The following is a 20,317-nucleotide window of genomic DNA, read 5'->3' as shown; positions in this document are numbered from 1 at the left end:
TACTCTTCCTTCCTTCCCTCATTCCCCTCAAGGACTTAACTACACTGTAATCCTGGATACATGGAACCCTGAAAACAATAAGGCAATATAGTATTGTGGATAGTAGAACTTTCACTGAAATGAAGTCTGGACAAAAGGCTTTGAATCCAAGCTCTGGTCCTAAATTTAGGATTAACTATTTAATTTTTGTGGAGCTCAGTTTTTGTTTTTTTATTTTCTGGGAGATAATAATGCTTTGTACCACCAGCACAATTACGAGGAAAGCATTCTTAAAGAACCATAGACATGAACCATCAATTATTTCGTTGACCCATGTTTTTATTCAGTTGTAATGAGCTGTGTACCCAGCTTCAGCTGGTTATTCCTGATTATCTGATCTTTGTTTTTCTTAAAGCTTTTTATTTTCAAAACATATGCATAGATAATTTTCAACATTTACCTTTGCAAAACCCCATGTTCCAAAATTTTCCCTCCCTTCCCCACACTCCTTCCCATAGATGGGAAGTAATCCAACATGTCAAACATGTGTAATTCCTCTATACATATTTCCACAATTATCATGGTGTACAAGAAAAATCTATCTGATCTTTTTCAGTAATTGAAATATATTTTTTTTCATGACACTAACAGAACATTAATTCACTGAGGGAAAAAATTGTCAAAAATAACCATAAGATTGAATTAAAATTTTTTACTATGCAACTCTTTTTTATGTCATGTAGACAGTGAACTAAAGATCATATGATTAATGTTCTTTTCCTTCCACTCTACTGCAGAATCATTTAATTAATCTCTATTAATTGAAGTATGGCACTCACTTTATGTCACTATGCTAGGTCTTGAGGAAAATAACTCTCTCTCTCTCTCTAAATATATATATATATATATATATATATATATATATATATATATATACATATATATGTATATACAGATATGAAATAGTCCCTTATCTTTCAGGAACTAATGTATTATGGCAAAATAAAGATAAGCAGATAAGAGTTGGATATGACACGAATTAAAGTTAAATTTGAATCCTTGATCTGGGAGGAGTAAGTAATATGTTGGATATTATAATTGGGAACTAGAGAGATCTCAAAAGGCTGGAATAATTGGTTCCAACTAATAAGATGAAATTCAATAGGATCTCATTTGGGATAAAAAAAAAATCAATTAAACAAGTATAGAATGAGCGAGGCATGGCTAGCACAATGTAGGTGAAAAATTGGAGGTTTTAGAAGATTGTCAAAAATATAGCATATGAAGCAAAAAAAAAAAAAAATTAAGTGATTTTTATGGGAGATAGAGGTTTGATGTCCAAAATGATCATCAGCCCCTGTCTAGGCTACTGCGTTCAGTCTGGAATACTATATTTTGGGAAGGGCACTCACAGTCTGGATTTTATCCAGAGGAAGGTGACAAGAACAATGATAAGACTAGAAATCTAGCCATATAAAAATCACTTTAAGTAACTGGAGTTATTTAGCACAGAGAATAGTATACATGGAGTGAAATGGGGTAGGATAAGGAGCACTATTACTGTCCAGTACTTTAAAGGGTAATTATGAACAAGAGAGATCAGACTTGTTTTGCTTGGCTCCAGGAAGAACCAGGATCAATGGTGAGAGAAAGATTTCAATTCAATGGAAGCAAAAGTTTTTAAACAATTAGAAATGGGGCAGCTAGGTGGCACAGTGGATAGAACACCAGCCCTGAAATCAGGAGGACCTGAGTTCAAATCTAATCTCAGCCACTTAACATTTCCTAGCTGTGTGACCCTGGGCAAGTCACTTAACCTCAATTGTCCCCTCCCACCCCGGGGGTTGGGGAGACACATAAATAATTAGAATCATGCCAAAGGTTGATAATCTGCCTTGAAAGATAATGAATTCTAAATACTAGATTTCCTTAAACAGAGGCTAGAAAGGTGTTTTTTTTTTTTTTTTTTTTGTCATAAATGCCTTTGACAATCTGCTCAAGCCTACAAACACAATTTTAGAATAATGTTTTTAAATGCATAAAAAATGCATAGAATTACCAAGGAAATCTATGAGTTGGACTACTAGATGAGCCTTCAAAGTCCTTTCCAAAATGGAGATACTATAATTGAAGTCACTGAAGGTTTTTGAATAGGAGAGTGGCACATGTTCAGCAGTTATGTTTTAAGAAGATTAATCTGGTTGCCATGTGCAGGATGAATTGTGGAAACTGATGGCAGAGAGACTAGATGGTGTGGCTTCCCGGAAGGTGAAGTCAAAGAATAAAAATAGGATATTATAATTTTTGTGAAGGTCTCAGGACAAAGGTATTATACAAATCCGATGAAGGATTAGGGAAATTAATGAATAAAAAATATTTTTCCTTTTGTTAATAAGTTAATTTGTGATAAAGATATTGAAATATATTTTAGATATTAACATTGACAAGTATTTATTAGTGCCTACTATTATGAAAGACAATGTACAAGGAAGACAAAAAAGGAATAGTTCCAGTTCTCAAAAAGTGTATATTATTCCAGAGAGGCACACATATGCAAAATAACTCTCGTTATTTCTAGTCAAATTCTAGTCAATTGTAATCAATTAGAGGAAGGAGAATATCTTAGCAATTAGCAAGAAGACTTCATGGAGGAGATATCATTTAATCTAAGCCTGAAGGAAAGCAAAAATTTTGAGAGATGAAGATGAAGATGAGATAAAGAAGGTAAGTGCTTACTGGATGTGGAGCCAACAAAGTGGGAGGTAAAATATTGAGTTTAGGGAAGAGCTTGTAGCCAATGTGGCTAGACAGCAGAGTTAGAAAAGCAATGAGAATTAGGGCTAAATTGAAGAGTAGGTAAGAATCAGGTAATGGGCCTTAAATGCTATGTCAAAGGGTTTATATTTTATCTTGAAGGTAACGGGAAATCTCTGAAGATGAGAAATGTTAAATTCAAGGTAATGGGAAATTCTAGGTAGAAATAATCTATGGGAAGAAATGTAAGACTAGAGCTCTGAGAGGGGAGGACAAGGCTGGTATAGGTATATTTTGGGGAGTCATTTGTAAAGGGCTAAGTATTGAGACTTGCCATTATAATAATATTTTACTTACCTTAAGGTTGTACCTCTGGCAATCTCAATATTTCAAAGTAAAGTTGAGGATCCAGAAATGTTTTTTTAAAAAGCTTTTCAACAATTAAAATAACTGCCCTAAGCTGGTGGACTAGATTTCTCCTGCTTGATTTCTGCAGAAATGCCCCTCAGGCCTCACTTGCTTTTCAGAAAATTCATTGACTGATTTTACACAGAATTTTTATCATATTGTGAAATATTGATTTTTCAATTCCCATTAGACTAGAAAGAGAAGCAACAAATTAGAATCATGAAGGCTGATAGAGGCAGACACACTTTTAGTGAACATAACTTACTAGGAGAGAGAAGACATAAAAAGTACTGTAAGCATTGGTTACTAAAGGCTGTATTGATATAATACTAAAAGAACTAGTTGATTTTGTCAGTTTTATCAAATAAATTGGTCATTTCTGTGAATAATTAGTCAAGATGGTTAATCAAACACTACATAGAGGCAGACATTAAAGCAACTTATATTTGTACAGCACTTTTATAATATACAAAAAAAATTTTCCTCAAAAAAAAATCTTTTAAAGGAGGTATTTGCCCCTCTTTCTAAAAGAGGAACATGACATATGAAAAAATACTCTAAATCACTATTGATCAGAGAAATACAAATTAAGATAACTCTGAGGTACCACTATATATGTCTCAGATTGGCTAAAATGAAAGAAGATAATGATAAATGTTGGAGGGGATGTGGGAAAACTGGGGCATTAATACATTGTTGGTGGAGTTGTGAACTGATCCAAACTATTCTACAGAACAATATAAAATTTGTCCAAAGCACTATCAAGTTGTGCATATCCTTTGATCCAGAAGTGTCTATACTGGGCCTGTATCCCAAAAAAAATATATTGAAAAAGGGAAAAGGATCCATGTGCGCAAAATTATTTGTAGTAGCCCTTTTTGTGGTAGCAAGGAACTGGAAATGAAGTGGATACCCATCAGTTGGAGAATGGCTGAATAAGGTATGGTATATGAATGTAATGGAATATTATTATTCTATAGGAAATGATCAGCAGGATGATTTCTTAAAGGTCTGGAGAGACTTACAGGAACTTATGCTAAGTGAAGTGAGTAAAAATAAGAGAACACCATACATAGCAACAACAAGATTATGTGATGATCTATTCTGATGGACATGGCTTTTTTCAGCAATGAGGTGATTCAGACCAATTCCAAAAGACTTGTGGTGGAGAGAGTCATCTACATCCAGAAAGAGAAGTATGGGCACTGAATGTGGATCACAACAGTGTGTTTTGACCTTTTGTTTTGCTTGCTTGCTTTTCTTTTCTTTCTCTTTTCTTTTCCTTTTTGATAGGTTTTTTTTTTTTATAAATGTGGAAATATGTATAGAATTGCACATGTTTAACATATATTGGATTACTTTCTGTCTAAGGGGAAGTGGTGGGAAGGAAGAGAGAAAAATTTGAAATACAAGGTTTTACAAAGATAAATGTTGAAAACTATACATATATTTTGAAAATAAAAAGCTAATAAAAAGAAAAGAAAAAATTTAAAAATAAAATATGTAATGAAGAAGTTAAAAAAAAAAAAAAGAGGACCATTACATCAAGGAGGTGATGCTATGACAAGCAAATTAATTGGATTTAAGTGAGGATAGGCTGTGCAAAGTCATCAGCCTCACTTTCTCCTCCAGAATCATCTGGATCCAGAGGGAAGAAATAGATCAGGAAGACTGAAGATGGCCCTGGATGTTGTAGGACATATTGGCCTTTGTAAACTAAGATCTTTAACAGGTATGTCCAATCAATGATTAAAGATAGGTAAGAAATCAGGCAGAGAATGGTTTCTTTTACCAAGTTAAAAAAAAAAAATCAATCTGAAAGGAGAAGACTCTCAGGGTTTCTGGTCAAAGCAGAAACAATTTCTATTTACATTCATTCTGAACCAATCAAGGCTCAAACAATGATCAAGTGGGGGATTGGCCAAGGACCTATCACTGGCCAATCAATGAGAATCAGAATGATTTGGGTTTAAGTTATAACCAGTAAGAAAGAAATCTTGCTCTTAAAATCCGAAATCTCTTGGAAGATTTCAGCAAGTAAAATTTTCACTCTTTTAGGCAGAGTACCCATAGGTGGATAGAGAGAAGGGAAGGGAAAGAAGAAAAAGGAAAGGAAAGGAAAGAAAGATTTCCACAAATTTCCTCCAGTCACCTTGATCTAAATCTTACCACTGGACCCAGATGGCTCCCTAGGAGAAAGTGAATCTTGTGCCCTTGCCCAATCCTCCCTCACTTAAATTCAATTGCATGTCATGGCATCACCTCCTTGAAGTTCTGGTCCTCTGCGAGAAGGAAGGACAAACAACAACCTCTGTGCTGAGGAGGTGAAAATGGATTTAAAGGCATATTTGACTTGAAATCCTGATTCTGGTGATTACAAACTAGCTATATGACTAATCATGGCAAGTTATTTGGGTTCTTTGAAATTCAGTCTCTTCATCTGTCAAATGGGGACAAATAACACTTATACCACCTACCTTACAGTACAGTTACAAGGAAAGTTCTTCATTTACTTTAATATGCTATGTATATGTGAAATATTATTGCCCCCATTTTACAAAGAAGGAAAGACTCAGGAAGGTGAAGGTGCTTGTCCACATTCACACAGCCAGTAATCTAAAACTCAATACCAAATCTTCAGATATCAAATCCATTATTTTTCCCATTCTCATAGTAAGAAGAAGCTAGTAGTAAAACTGGTCCTTAAATCTTTTTTTAAAAAGAAAAAAAAAGAATTGTTTTGAATCTGAATTTCTGAGAGAGACTATCCTGCGTGTGTGTGTGTGTGTGTGTGTGTGTGTTTGTATTTCCCTAAGTCAGCTGACATATTTAGTTCATTATCAAGGAATATATTAAAAATTAATTTCTATGTTTATGATTCCATAATAACAAAACAACTGTTTGAAAACAACACCAATTCTCAGTCAATTATTTGGTTTTGTTCTCAAAGATAATACAGCTAGTTTGATTTTCCCTCCAGGCCAGCAAGGAAACATGGCCCATGTCTTCTCTTTCCCTCCCCCAATAAAAGAAAAAGAAATAATCATTCTGATAATTTCATAAGATTAATGGACAAATGAAAACAATTGCATTTCCAAGTTGAAAACAGTTGTAAATATAAGTCAATGGCATTTAATAAAAACAATCCATTCTAGGTCTTCCCTTTTGCTAAATGTCAATGATCTCTTTTCCCCTTGATATGAAATTCAAGGCTGAAATGATGAATCCTAACTTGACAAGCTATCCAAGGCCTCAAAAAGCCATTCCTCATGGGGATGTGGCTGTATTTTTAGCATTCAGGGTCTCAAACAAAAACAACATGAAAATTCAGATAGATCCTGCACCTCATTAGATAACCAAAGTTGTGGTTATCAGAGATCCTTCTCCATGACTGTAAATAGCCACAGACCTGACAAGCTTGTCTTTAGCGGGTTTTTGAATCATGATAGTAATTCACTTGTGTAGGCAGACAACTATCCTAGCACTTGGAAGATGAATAAAAAACCTTTCTGGCCAGAGATTTAGCTAATTGGACTGTGTAATGTTATTCAGCAGGAGAATCATTTTGACACTGATGTTTGGAGGGAAGTGATAATAAGCAAGGGAGGCTTGTTCATTTAATCCCAAGACTCTAAAATGGTAAACAGAAACCAGGGTGTCATTTCTATAGTAAAGGTGAATAGTAGAAAACTATGGAATATATTAAATTATTAGAATGTAATAGAAAGAGCCAACTAAATACAAATGTACTTTCTCTTATTTTTTTTTTCTTTCTCTGTTTCTCTCTCTCTTTTCTGTATAGCTCTCTAGAACACAGTAACAAGTCTCCTGGAGATTTTAGGGATAGAAATTTTATCTTCTTCTCACCTAGAAATGGAGACCTTAAGAGTGACCAGAAAACACAGTTCCCCCTACAATTTGTGAAATGCATAGAACTCTCCGAACTATGCCAAGGTTGGTATGGCAAGGTTGATATTGCATGATGGACACTCCTTTGATCTTAGTGCAGGCTACACTCTCATACTATGCTGTTTTCTTGATATATGCTCCCATGTGCTGAAGCATTCACTATGTGGGGAGACATTCTTTCCCCCTGAGTAAACTTGAAGAGGATTTTACCTTTCCAGGTTTAAAATGTTTCTCTGCCCTCTGGGTTTGAGATTTCAGCTCATTGTATGCATGTACACACATAGCTCACAATACCTCTATTATTATAACATCCCTCTGCTCACATTTTATAGCTGGGAACTGGGGATGGTTGAGTGATTTGCCCAAAGGTTATGGGAGAAGTATGTTGAAGAACTTCAGTGTATCAATACATAGAGAGCTCACTGTCTTCCCTGTGCTTCATGGTATTCTTAAAGTCTAGGGCAAGAAGATCCTCCCAACCTGGAATAGCTTCAGGTATAGGTTCAGGGATGGAGTACCTGTCTGGAGTTTGGACCAGCAGGGATGTATGTGGAGAGGGGTCCTCACAGATTGGCAAGAGAGCACTTTAATTTTTCAACTCTGTCAATTCTTGGTGACTTCACTGAATTCTGGAGAGGTTGGATCTGTATCGTATGATGTGATCAGTTCTTTGCCATATACCTATGTCTAACTCTAACCTGTAAGTACCATATGAGGTAATTGATGTAAAAGTGTGCCCTTTGTCAGTTGATTACTAGGACCTGGGATTTTTTTTTAATTGGGGAACAATCAGGGAGGGAACACTGTCTGTCAATGTAGATTAGCACGTTCTCTTCAATTTCTAATCTAAAGAGTTTCCTGAAACACAGAGGTCATCACTTGACCAATTGCCAGAAGTAAAACTTGAACCCAAATCTTCATGAAGCCACTCTTTATCCATTATGCCACACTGCTCAAAAATATTCTGAAAAACTACAAAGTAAAAAATGCTAGATGGTAAAGTACATAGGAATTGGGTGATTCTAGACAAGAATAAAAAGAAGGCAGCAACTTTGGAAATGATAGTAAAGTGTTATTGTTAGAGATAAGAATATTTAATTTTTTAAATGCTCACTTATGAGACCATATATACACATATAACATAGTAGGTATTTGATAAATGCTTGTTGAATTGATTTGAATTTTTAAAAAGTGATAAACAGGAGAATTAAAGCAAAACAAATATTATTTCTTGAAGAACAGATGCTTGATCCTGAGAACTAGAACATATCAGAATGATGAAATATGTAGCTAAATTCTCATATTGCATAATCCTGTGGGAAATAAGACTTCTCCCACTGGGTTACATATGATGAAAAGTTGATTCATTATATTTCAGTACAGAAATCAGAGAGGAAGAAGCTGAAAAAGCAAATAATTACACAATGGGATGGGAAAATGATGCTTTGTGGGGATAGTCAGGAAGGATTATTCTCTAGTTAAAGGAATTCTACTTTAATCAATATTTTCTTTAGTCTTATCAAATCAAAAACAACTTTCTCTGATCCTAAAGAGATGCAGAAACTTCATTTTCAAAGCAGCAAATGATTGTTCTCGACTAATAAAGCAGTATTTTCACATTTGATGTCTTTTAAAATCTTTAGGGAAACAAAAAATATTTTTTTAATATCAGGATTTCAAAGGTAGATCTTGAAGTCTAATAATATTTTGGAGCTGATTCATTCTACTCATATGAATTAGTCATGCTTTTAAAAAAAATGGTAAATGTTATATTGAAGGAAATAGATGTCACCGTCTAGATTTCACCATATCCTGGAAATATATTTAGAAGCAATCTTTGTGAGGTGTACAATAAAGAAAACAAAAGATAGTAGAAAGCTATATGTCTTTTTTGATTTTGAGAATCATTTTAAAGTTTTGAATGCTGTTATGAATGTAATCTTAAATATCCCATACAACATTCTTTGTCATTCATTATGTTTATAATCTGTATAAAATTAATCTTGTACCCCCAAAAAATTTATCATTTCATCAGATCCTCATGGATAATGATCAAGTTATGCTGCTGTATTCTTAGATATAAACTCATTCATAGCATGCCATTCATTTCCTAGGAATGTCAGTATATCATAAAAGATTTCCTGAGGCCAGTGATGCTTTATGAGATCTAATCCTGGAGCTCTGCAATATGCAGAAATATAAAGACCATGTGATCTGGCCCTCTGTAAGGAAAAAGAAAATGCCTTGCTTAAGAAAAAATTATTTATTGAGAGGATATTATTGTAGAAGGATGCTTGGAGTCAGCAAGAGAAATCAGTGTTTGAATCATGTTCATAAATACTTGCTAAATTTATGATGTGCCAAACATTGGGCTAAGGAGAAAAACAGAGAACAAAAAAACAGGCCCTACTCTCAAGGAGCTCACAGTTTAATAGAGGAGACAACATGCAAAAAAGTAGCTACAAAGTTAAACAGCTATAGAACAAATTAGAGATAATCAGTAGAAAGCATTGGGGATTGGGAAAGACTTCTTGCACAAGGTGGGTTTTTTACCTAACATTTGAAAGAAATTATAGAAGGATGAGTCCTGATTCTGATTCTTATTGGTTATGTGACTTTCAGTACGTCACAATTTCTTTGAGGTTCTTAAATTTTTGTTTGACTTTGTTGAGGTTTGATTTCCTCATCTGTAAAATGGGGATAATAATACTTGCAATACCTTATTTTGTGATTATTATTGTAAGTAATGGATAATACAAATGGGAGTTATTATTTTTAGAAAATAGTAGGAACATAAATTTTTCCCAGTGGATTTTTCACATTCATGAGATAGTATAGAACAAAAAAGCCATAACACAGCCTATATATGAAAATTGGGAAATGTGAGAGAACAGGGCTGTATGCCTTGGTGGAAAAACCAACAACTCTTCACATGCCTTAGAGTCCAATAAAATCTGCCTGCTAGCTATTTTGAACATGACATTACATCTTGTGTGTCTTTTGCATAAGATATCCCTTAGATAAGATACACTTAGAATCCTAGCTTCTTTTAAAGCTCATCTTAGTTTCTATCTCCCATTAAGGCTTTTCTTTTATTAACACTTTTTCCTTCTTGAACTTACTTTATATTTTCTCCCTTGAGTATATTACATATCTCACAAGAAGAATCTAAATCCTATGAGGGCAGGACTTTTTCTTTCTCTCCTCCCTTCTCCAGCATTGTATTCTCAGTGATAGGCTGAATCTCTTTCAAAGTAAGTACTTAATGAATTTTTGTTTAATTAAATTTATTAAACAGATAATATTTCTTTTAGGGGAGATTTTAAAAAAACTATCTTCTTTTTAAAACTTTTCACCTTTTCAAGAACTTAGTTTGTTATGAACAGTGATAATGGGGTAAAAATATTGTTAAAAACAAACAATTTTGAAAGCTATCCAAACTGATCAAAGGCATTGACCAATTTCTGATTCCAGAGGAATGCTGGTAAATCATGTTATCCACTTTCTGAAAAAGAAGAGGAAAACTTGGGATGCAGAATGAGAAATGTTTTTTGAGCATAGCATTGTAAAAATTTGTTTTAACCATATGTAATTATTATAAGGATATTATTTCTAAAATATTCAGTGGGAGGTGGTGTATGAGGAGAGAAAAGCAATTTTTGTTGCTGAAAAAAAATTTTTAATAGGAAAAAAGAGTGATATGGTTTACTAGTTCAAGACTAGCCCTTTGAATATGTGAATAATGTGGCAGCTCAGGCAAGGGTCTACCTTGGACTATAGGTCTCCTTACAGATTGTATGCCTGCTGTCTAAAAACCAGCCTGCCTAAGTGAGGACCAAATAAATTGGTCCTCAGTTGATGAATTTGGTTATGGTGATTAAAGAAACAGATGCCAAAAGAGAAACCCTCAGTGAGTGATTCCCTAATGCTTCTTTTATGATGGTGGTAGAAGAGTAAAAAAAGAAGGCATAGTGTGCTAAAAATTTGAATTTTTGACTGTTTATAAACATTGTTTTAATTATGGCACTCTAAATGTGAGATCTTTGTTCAACAAAACATATGATAATATGCTAGTGGAAGAAATAAACTATGTCTAAATTGACATTTCCCTTGTAAATGAAGTCAAAAGATAAATTACAACTAAATGGGAGGATTAAAAAATGAAAGAGACCAGAAGCTTGTAGATCATTCAGAAATCTCATACCAAGATATTTTGAATATTTTCCTCAAAAAACACAGAAAGCATTCAGGTATGTCATCACACACACAAACACAAAAAGAAAGAGAAATTGATTTTATATGGACAGAAAATTCCTGATTATTGATGTTATCTTTTCATATCTTTCTGTGGTTAGCCAAATCATTAACTAAAAAGTAAAGCTCCAGAAAGGCAAATTGGAAGAAAATAAGATATTGATACTGGAAACAGTTGAAAACTGGGAAATGGATAAACTTTAAGGTATTGTTTCTAATTATCACCATTTTTAGAGATGAACCTGATATAATAACTATTTTTTGAAGTTGTTTATTTTTAAATTATATTTTCAAAATACATGCAAAAATAGTTTTCAACTTTCACCTTTACAAAATCATGTGTTACAAATTTTTTCCTCTCTTCTTTCCTTCCATGACAGCATGTAATCCAATATATATGTTAAACATGCAATTCTATTATCATTATACAATTATCATGCTGCACAAGAAAAATCAGATGAAAAAGAAAAAAATGAGAAAGAAAACAAAATGCAAGCAAACAACAACAAAACAAAAACAAACAGTGAAAGTACTAAGTTATAATCCATATTCAGTCCGCTCTTTCTGGATGCAGACAGCTCTCTCCTACTGGAATTGGCCTGAATCACTTCAATGAACAACTGACTTTATATAGTAATTTACATATACAATTCTATGTCAGTTACACAATTACCCTGAAAGTGACTATGAATATTATTGTTCCTCCTATTTCTATCCAAGATTTAAATGACTTATCCATGTTCACTAAGCTGGCAAATATAAGAAGTAGGGTATGAACCCAGATATTCCTGATTTCAATTCTAGCTGTCTCTCTACTACTACCCAATATTATTTTAATGAGACCAAAAAACTCAGAAAGTACTTCAGTCAGGAAATATCTTAATCTCCTGCCCATATTTTAGCATTAAGATTTGCAATCCCATGTAGGGTCTCATAACTGAATGTGGGGATTGTAAAATCATGATTCATTATCAGGAAATTTTTTTAAGTATACCTGTTTTATATACCTATATACCTGGGGAAAATGGGTGAAAAGGGGTCACAAGTGGAAAAAATTTAAGAAGTCCTGCATAGTGTCAAGGACAGTGCCAATATAGCGTATGATCTCTTTTGCAAAACATTATTCAGGGGTATGGTAAAAGACTTCAAGTGATATCACATTACCAAAGTCTCAAGAAGTTGTGCAGAAGAAAATGGGTCTGTAAGATGTTTGCTGCTGAGAGCCAACTAAGTCATATAGAGACCAAACAAAAGAGAACAACAAATGGAACCCATCAGTCATGTTTTTACAGTCATCAATTTTTACTATAGTGATTTTTATAACAATTATTTTTGGGGAGGGATGAAGCAATTGGGGTTAAGTGACTTGCCCAGGGTCACATAGTAAGTGTCAAGTGTCTGAGGTCAGATTTAAACTCAGGTCCTCCTGACTTCAAGGCTGTACCTAAAGTCATCTCACTGCTCCACACAACTTAATTATTAATGTGAGAAAGTGAAAAGGACATTTAGGAAAATGAAGCTGGGCTTGATATAGAAGAGAACTTTGCTGGATGCAGAACAATTTAAATGTCATTCAGAAACATTTTTCAATATATTTTAAAAAGTGAAAAGCACTTGGGAAATTTCACAATAAATGCAATGATCTAGCATCTTAGAGCTATTTCTTGACCCCAGATCCCAGAGCTGTTTCTTGACACATAAAACTATCATTTCAATAGCAGTAATCTCTTAGTGATAAGACATTGCCATGAATCATGAAACATTCTAATCTCATAAACTTTCCAAATTATAGTTATCCAAAGAATAATGGAAAAATGAATTACAGCTGTAAAATGGGAATATTAATAATCTCTACTCCAGGATTGTTGTCAGGATAAAATGACTTAGTATTTGTAAAGTGATCTGCAAACTTTAAAGTACTATATACATGTAGGCAACTATGCAGCACAGAGGAGAAAGTGGCAGGTTTAGAGTCAAGAAGACTCATCTTCATGAGTTCAAATCTGGTTTGAGACACTTACTAGTTCTACAATCATGGGCAAATCATTTAATCTTGTTTTCCTCAGTTACCTCATCTGTAAAATGAGCTGGAGAAGGCAATGGCAAACCACTCCAGCATCTTTGCCAAGAAAATCTCAAATAGGATCATGAAGAGCTAGACATGACTGAAAGGACTAAATCACAACAAAAATAGCACATAATCAAGAGTGTTTTATATGTAAAAAGTAGCATTAAAACATCAATAAGGGACTATCATAGTGAGGAAAGGGATAAAAGAAAATAGAAGGATATGATGAGTATGTACTGCTATGCATTAAATATTGAAGATATGATGATGATAGTATTTACACAGTGTTTTCAGGTTTGAGCACTTTACAAATATTATCTCATTATCAAAAATCCTGAAACATAGGATATTATTATCCTCTTTTTATAGATTAAAAAAAATGGGCTTATGTGACTCCCTCAAAGACACACAGGTAGCAAGTGTCTGAAAAAGGATTAAACTATGTTGACTCTAGGACCAGTGCTTTATCCAAGGCATCACCCTAGTTACCAACACTGGGCATGTTGGATATCTGCTCTGAGGAAGGATAAGATTGAGACTGAACCTGTAATTTTGCTGATAAAGGGAACTCTTAGATGAAGAAGCCTTCCTCGTTTATACAGGTAAGTACTTTCTCTACAACTGATACCTTTAGAGATCTGTTTAGGGTACTGAGAGGTTAAATGACTTGTCCAAGGTCAAAAAGCCAGGATTTGTCAGAGACAGGTCTTGAACACCAGGCTTCCTGACTCTGTACCTACTATTCCACATGGATAAGAATCACCCAGCATGAGAAAGCATAGAAGGGTCATGAGCTGTGCTGTTGGAGGAAAAACTCACAGCAAAGATTCATCAGAGCATGGAAGAAATGAAGAAATGAGTAAAAATTTTAAAATACAAAGCAGATTTGCCACATGTATTCTATTTAATAAAAGATAGTTTCTTTGAGTTAATTATTAAAGAATAGTTATGGAATGCATTCAATTCATTGAATGTCAGACCACAAAGACCATAAAATTCAACCTCCTCATTTTATGAGTATAAAACTATAAAACACAAATGACTTTTCCAGGATGACACAGTGAGATAAAGCAAAGTCAGGACTATAAATATCCTGATGTTCATTAGGGCAGTCAGCCATTGTTTATCTACTAAATGGCATTTAACCTTTACAGAAAATGTAGTAAATTTTCTCATTCAGTTAGAGTGAATGCACTGCTTGATAAGCATGCACCTTGATAAGCATTTATTAAGCACCTACTCTACATACAGTACTGGGCATACAAAGACAAGATGAAAAATGGTCCATTTTCTCCAGAAGTTTAAAAGTGGATAGTTATTGAACTTATATAGATAAATTAAAAACAAGGTGTTTGGGGGAGAACAAGTGTACTAACAACTAGGGATATCAAGAAAGGCTTTCCATAGGAAGAGGTGCCTCTAGAGGTAGGCATCTGGAGGAGGTAATAGAAAGTTGACCAGAATACAGAGATTGTGAAGGGGAGTCATGTGAACTATGTCTGGAAAGGTCTACTGGAACCACACTATAATGGATGCCATTTATTTCCATTTCACCAAATGTAATATCTGATTTTTTATCAGAACTGAGGGTCCACCAATGCCTGATTTAAATGAAAGAAACTTTTTGTGACTCTGAAGTAAGTCACCCCATGTCCATATGACACAGCCATTTCATTTCTATGTCTACGCTGAAATTTCTGATCCCACTAGAGTATAGGAAAACCCAGCATGGTTAGAAAAAGCCCCTCTTACATGGAGAATTGGATTTGGAGCCAGAAGACCCAGGGGAGAGGGGAAAAGTCATGGGGGGTGGGGGGGGTTGTGGGAAGGGCTGTCCCAGCTCTGCCTTTTATTACTATGTGATCTTGGACAAGTCACTTCCTGCTCTGTCTGGTAGTGAATACTTTCACTTAAATCTGTCTTGGATGGGGCTTCCATGATGATAAAAGTCAGATGTTACATTTGAGTAAAATGGAAGTGAATGTCTTCCATCATGGTTTGGCTCCAAAAGACCTTTCCAGACTTAGTTTACATGACTCCCCTTCACATGTACTCTGCATTACAACCAAAGTGGTCTGTTTTCTACTCTCTGAACCTGAGTATTCCATCTTCTCCTCCAGTGCCTCTCCATCATCCCTTCTCCTCACTTCCAGCCTTTTGTTTTCTCATCTACAAACTAAGGGCTTTGGACAGATGATGAACTTTCAGTTCTAACTCTGTGCTCCTTTCTAGAGAACATATCTGAAGCAGTACAAATGTCTGTGGCGATTCATGTCTTCTCCCAGCCCATCCCTGCGCTGACCTCCTTTTATGGGTCTGGATTGCAGTTAGGCTTCCCTTTAACCCGGGTGTATTTGGGAAGTTCAAGAATATGGATCAGTTTTAGTAAATAAGAAAAATACATTCCGTGGTCACTACCGCACTACAAATACTGATCTCCAGTCAAGGATACTTCCTCCTTCCCGTTTCACTCTGCACCGTGTGCCAATGTGTACTAACAGTGGCCTCTTCAGTTGGCCTGGAATATTGCATCTCCCCTCACACACCAATACACCAAGCGGCTGGGCCAAGAGTCCTGGAAGGCCTGTGCAGGAATCCAATTAGGTCAGGACTAACTCACTTTTTCAAACAGCAAAAAAGAATCGTCACCAAAACTGAAATTAGTCAAGGATGTCATGGAAGACAAGGAAAGAAAAGAATTAGATTTATTCTCAAAGTCGTTGCTTTTTTTTTTTTTTTTTTTTTTTTTAGGTTATATGGGAATTTGAATGAGTTGCCTACCACAGTCATCAGATTTACATGTGCAGAAAAATTGTTCTCTGCCACCCTTCACTGATCTTTCCTACTCTCATGTTGCTCTCTCTAATTACTTTTATAGAAATAGACTTGCCTCTTTCTAGTTTTCTGCTTGCCTGCTTTCCTATTCATTTCCCCATGGAAAAAGAGCACCAAGAAAGACTGGATTTCAACAGCTAAAAACCAAGGACTTTTGTGGGCACAAATTCTACCTCCTAATATGCAAAAATCACAATATGAGAACCAGCTATTATATGATGGGTCATCAAATGCTGATCTTAGAGATTAAATTGAAACAGAATAAAACACTTGTTATTTCAAGGGTGAGAATTGTAGCTAGTTCTCTCTCTTGATTTCTTAGATGAGAAAACAAAAATTCATCCTGTAATGGGAGAAACATTAGGACAGTTTGGTGCAGTCAGTCAGTTCATGAACATTAAGCACTTACTATGTGCCAGGCACTGCAGTAAGTGCTGAGGCTATAGATAGAAGACAAGGACATTGCCACTTTCAAGTAGATAAAAATCTAATGGAAGAGACTGCTTGTGGTTAAGTACATACAAACAAATGACATGCAGTATAAATGAGGAATAATCAACAGAAAGAAAAGCACTAAAATAAGAAGGGTTGAAAAAGACAGGAGAAAACTGATCCCTGAGCCCGGAAGGCTTAGTTTCAGTTCTGTTTCTGACACATACTGGCTCTGTAACTTTGGCAACTCATTTGACTTCTGCAGTCTGGGCAAATCTCTGAGACTGTTAACTATAGAGAAAGTGCTGATCCATATTGGCAGAAGGATTCATAAAATCATGGTTCTAATCCCAAGCCCTGTAGTCAGTCCAAAAGTCAGTCAATGAGTATTATCAAGCACCTACTATTTGTAGGCATTGGGACCTTTAGTGTTTTTGCTTGTTTTTAATTTTTTTTGGGGGGGAGGATAAAGATACTAGAGTGGTTGGCCATTTCCATTTCCAGTTCATTTTACAGATGAAGAAAAAAAGGCAAACAAGGTTAAGTGATTTGCTCAGGATCACACAGCTAATAAGCCCTGAGTGAGGAAAATATATTGAACATAAATAAATAAATCAATAAGCATCTGACATATATGAGGCACCTGGGATACAAAGATCAAAAGCAATTGTCTATTAGTAGAGCTTATATTCTATTAGAAGAGAGAAATGCATACATGTATGTACAAAAAAAAAAAAGAAATACAATGTAATTGATGGAGAGGAAACTAGCAGCTTGGAAGGAAATCAGAAAAGGCAGATCTTGATCTGAACTTAGAAGAATATTAGGGATTTTAATAGATATCAGTAAGGAGGAAGTACATTCCTGGAATGGAAGATAGTCAATGCAAAGACAGGGAGACCTGGATTCAAATCCTCATCAAGAAAGTCATATAAAAACACTAAGAATGATTGTCAGCAAAGTCCATGAAGGTGGATCATGTATAATAAGGCTGAAAATGCTTTATAGCGCTACTGGAGCCAGTATGTAAAGAGTTTTAAAAGTCAAAAAGAAGTACGCATTTGAGCCTAGATGAATCAAATTTTCATGTAGCTAAAAAAGAAAAATGAAATACCTTTCTTATGCTCGTTTTCCAGTTAAAATGATTAGTTTTCTAAAATCAAGATATTGCTGATTCAAGTGCATTCCTTAGTCACTTCTAATATGAAACATGATTTTATTATTTTTATTTATTTATTTTTGTTGAGGTAAATGCACTTTCCACATTCAGATACAGGTAAAGATTTCAACAAGAGAAATGAAGCATCCGGCATTTTCATTATGGAATGATTTAGGTACTTAGAGAAATGTATTCAACTTTCAAGAAGGATAAATTGGTTAGAAGCTCATATTTATATAGATTATTGAGCTTTAGAAAGAGCTTTCCCCACAACAGTCCTGAAAGATAAGTTGTGAGGTCTTATATTCATTTTACAGATGAAGAAACAGAGGCTCTTGGGAGCAGAAAGTGATGCAGCTAGTAAATGTTGATGCTGGAATTTGTAGGGCTAAATCAGAAATGTTAAACTCTTGGCCTGGAAAATTGGTGACACTCCCAAGGTAGGCTAGAAGCAGGTGAAAATATAATTGGGAAATACTGAACAAAATAAATAAAATACAATATAATATAGATAATATTAACATATAGTTTTCAAAGTCAGTATGCAATCAGCAGATATCCTTATGAACCATTTTCCAATCTTGTCCAAGTCTAGGATCTTATTTGGGGTTTTCCTGGAAAAGACATTGTCTAGTTTATTTCAGAAATGAGGAAACTGAGGCAAATAGAAGTAAGTGATTTTCCAGGGTTTTACAGCTAATAAGTGTCTGAAGCTGGATTTGAATTTATGAAGATGAGTCTTCCTGACTCCAAACCTAGCACTCTATGCCACCTAGCTGCCCCTCTTTTTTTTTTTTTTAAGTATCTGAGAAAAAATGGAGATAAAGGTATTCCTTGGTCATTATTTTTTGTAATGTCTGGGCTAGCTTACTGGAGGACCTTGGGATCAGCCCAAGTCCTTGATCTTAGTGGAGGAGTGATGAAGGAGACCCATGAGAATGGTCAAAGATGGAATCCGAGTCTTCTCTTGTGTCTGTGTTTGAAAGAGGCCTCTGTATCTGTGGCCAGTCCTCCCAGCCTTTAAATACTTCAGTATGATTACATCACTACAGCAACTGAGCATGTGCAACCATTACATTACCATGTAACATTAAGTATATGTTTAGAGAACCACTATCTCACCCTGAGTAGGTGCTTAAGTATAAGCACCCTACTATCCTTGATTCAAATATACCTTTTCAGAGTTCTGGCCCTTTACATTTTTTGAACACTGGTCAGTTAAGTTGGGAAAAGCAGCATTGTGGTGTTTTCTTCTTGCCTTCCTGGCACTTCAAGACAGTCTAGCTTGAGTGCTGTTAGATATGAAATAAAGACTACCTTATTCCAATTTTGCCTCAGGCAATTCCTTAAGACACACACTTATCCAGATGGTGAGCAGTATATACAGATACAGAGATCTTTTGAGCATTTTCTACATTCATTTTGCAAGATCATGTCAAAACCAGAATTTAAAGATATTCCACAATATTTTGTAAAAACTAAGATTTAAAGGTTATACCAGATGCCTCAAGTGCTTACTATATTATGCAAAAACTAGAATTAAGAGTAAATGTACTTCTATTCCCTCCTAGAAACAAAAATAAACAAAAATCCTCTCATTTTGAATTTCTTGATTGTAAAACTTTCCTAGATAAAAATTCATATTCAAATATTTCTTAAAATACTGTTGCATCATCACAGAATTACATGTTTTCCTTGTAGGTGCTAACTTTTGTATATATACACATACTCATATAAACATATGGGCTATGTCTATGTCCTATACTTAATGGGTAGTCAAATCCAATTCACTTGTATATCATGGCAATGCTCCCTTGATGTCATGGGTCTCTGAGAATGAAAGATAAACAACTTAATGTGTATATAAATCTCTGTTAGTTAGTAGAGCAACTAAGTAGTGCAGTAGATAAAGTGTTGAACCTAGAATTAGGAAGACTCTTCTTCCTGGGTTCAAATCTGGCCTTGGACATTTGCTAGCTGTGTGACCCTGGGCAGGTCAATTAACCTTCTTTGCGTCAGTTTTCTCATCTATAAATTGGGTTGCAAACAGAAGTGGAAGTTCCACTATACTATTTTCCCCAAGAAAACTCCAAAATGAATCATGAAAAGTTGAGTATGAATGAAAACGGATTGGCTAATAACATAGTTATTTAGTAGAACCCATGTTTTAAGATTTTTTTTTTAGTAGTAATCCTAATTTTACATAAAGCCTTTCATATTTTTTTTGATCTGTTCCACAGAGAAAATATCAGCATGCTAAGGGGTAGAGCTTAATATTATGAAGAGTTGTTTTTTTCTGTGTATGAAGCTAATAACAATGCTTAATATGGATTAAAATCTAATGTGCCTGCTCCCATCAACACCTTGTGCTAAGCAAATGAGCAACTCAAGAGTATGAAATTAGTGTATAAACAAATGCTTCTGGCTAGACAGTTTACCAGCATGGTAATGAAGAAGAAAAAAAGGAGAAAAAGTGAAAATAGGAGTCATTAGGACAAAGTATGAACAAAATCATGAAT

The 20,317-nt window shown here is 34.8% G+C and overlaps 1 long non-coding RNA gene across 1 annotated transcript; it reads left to right on the top strand.

Moving 5' to 3' along the window:
- The first annotated feature begins 7,252 nt into the window (after nt 1–7,252).
- LOC116422997 lies at nt 7,253–20,270 on the top strand. The gene is made up of 4 exons (XR_004233484.1): nt 7,253–7,750; nt 11,406–11,509; nt 13,827–13,974; nt 20,039–20,270. It is a non-coding gene; the product is annotated as an uncharacterized LOC116422997 (long non-coding RNA).
- Nucleotides 20,271–20,317: the final 47 nt, after the last annotated feature.

This window comes from Sarcophilus harrisii, chromosome 3 (genome assembly GCF_902635505.1).
Source record: "Sarcophilus harrisii chromosome 3, mSarHar1.11, whole genome shotgun sequence".
Classification (NCBI taxonomy): domain Eukaryota; kingdom Metazoa; phylum Chordata; class Mammalia; order Dasyuromorphia; family Dasyuridae; genus Sarcophilus; species Sarcophilus harrisii.
The sequence above is the reverse complement of the archived record's forward strand: the minus strand, read 5'-3'. Positions and strand labels throughout refer to the sequence as shown.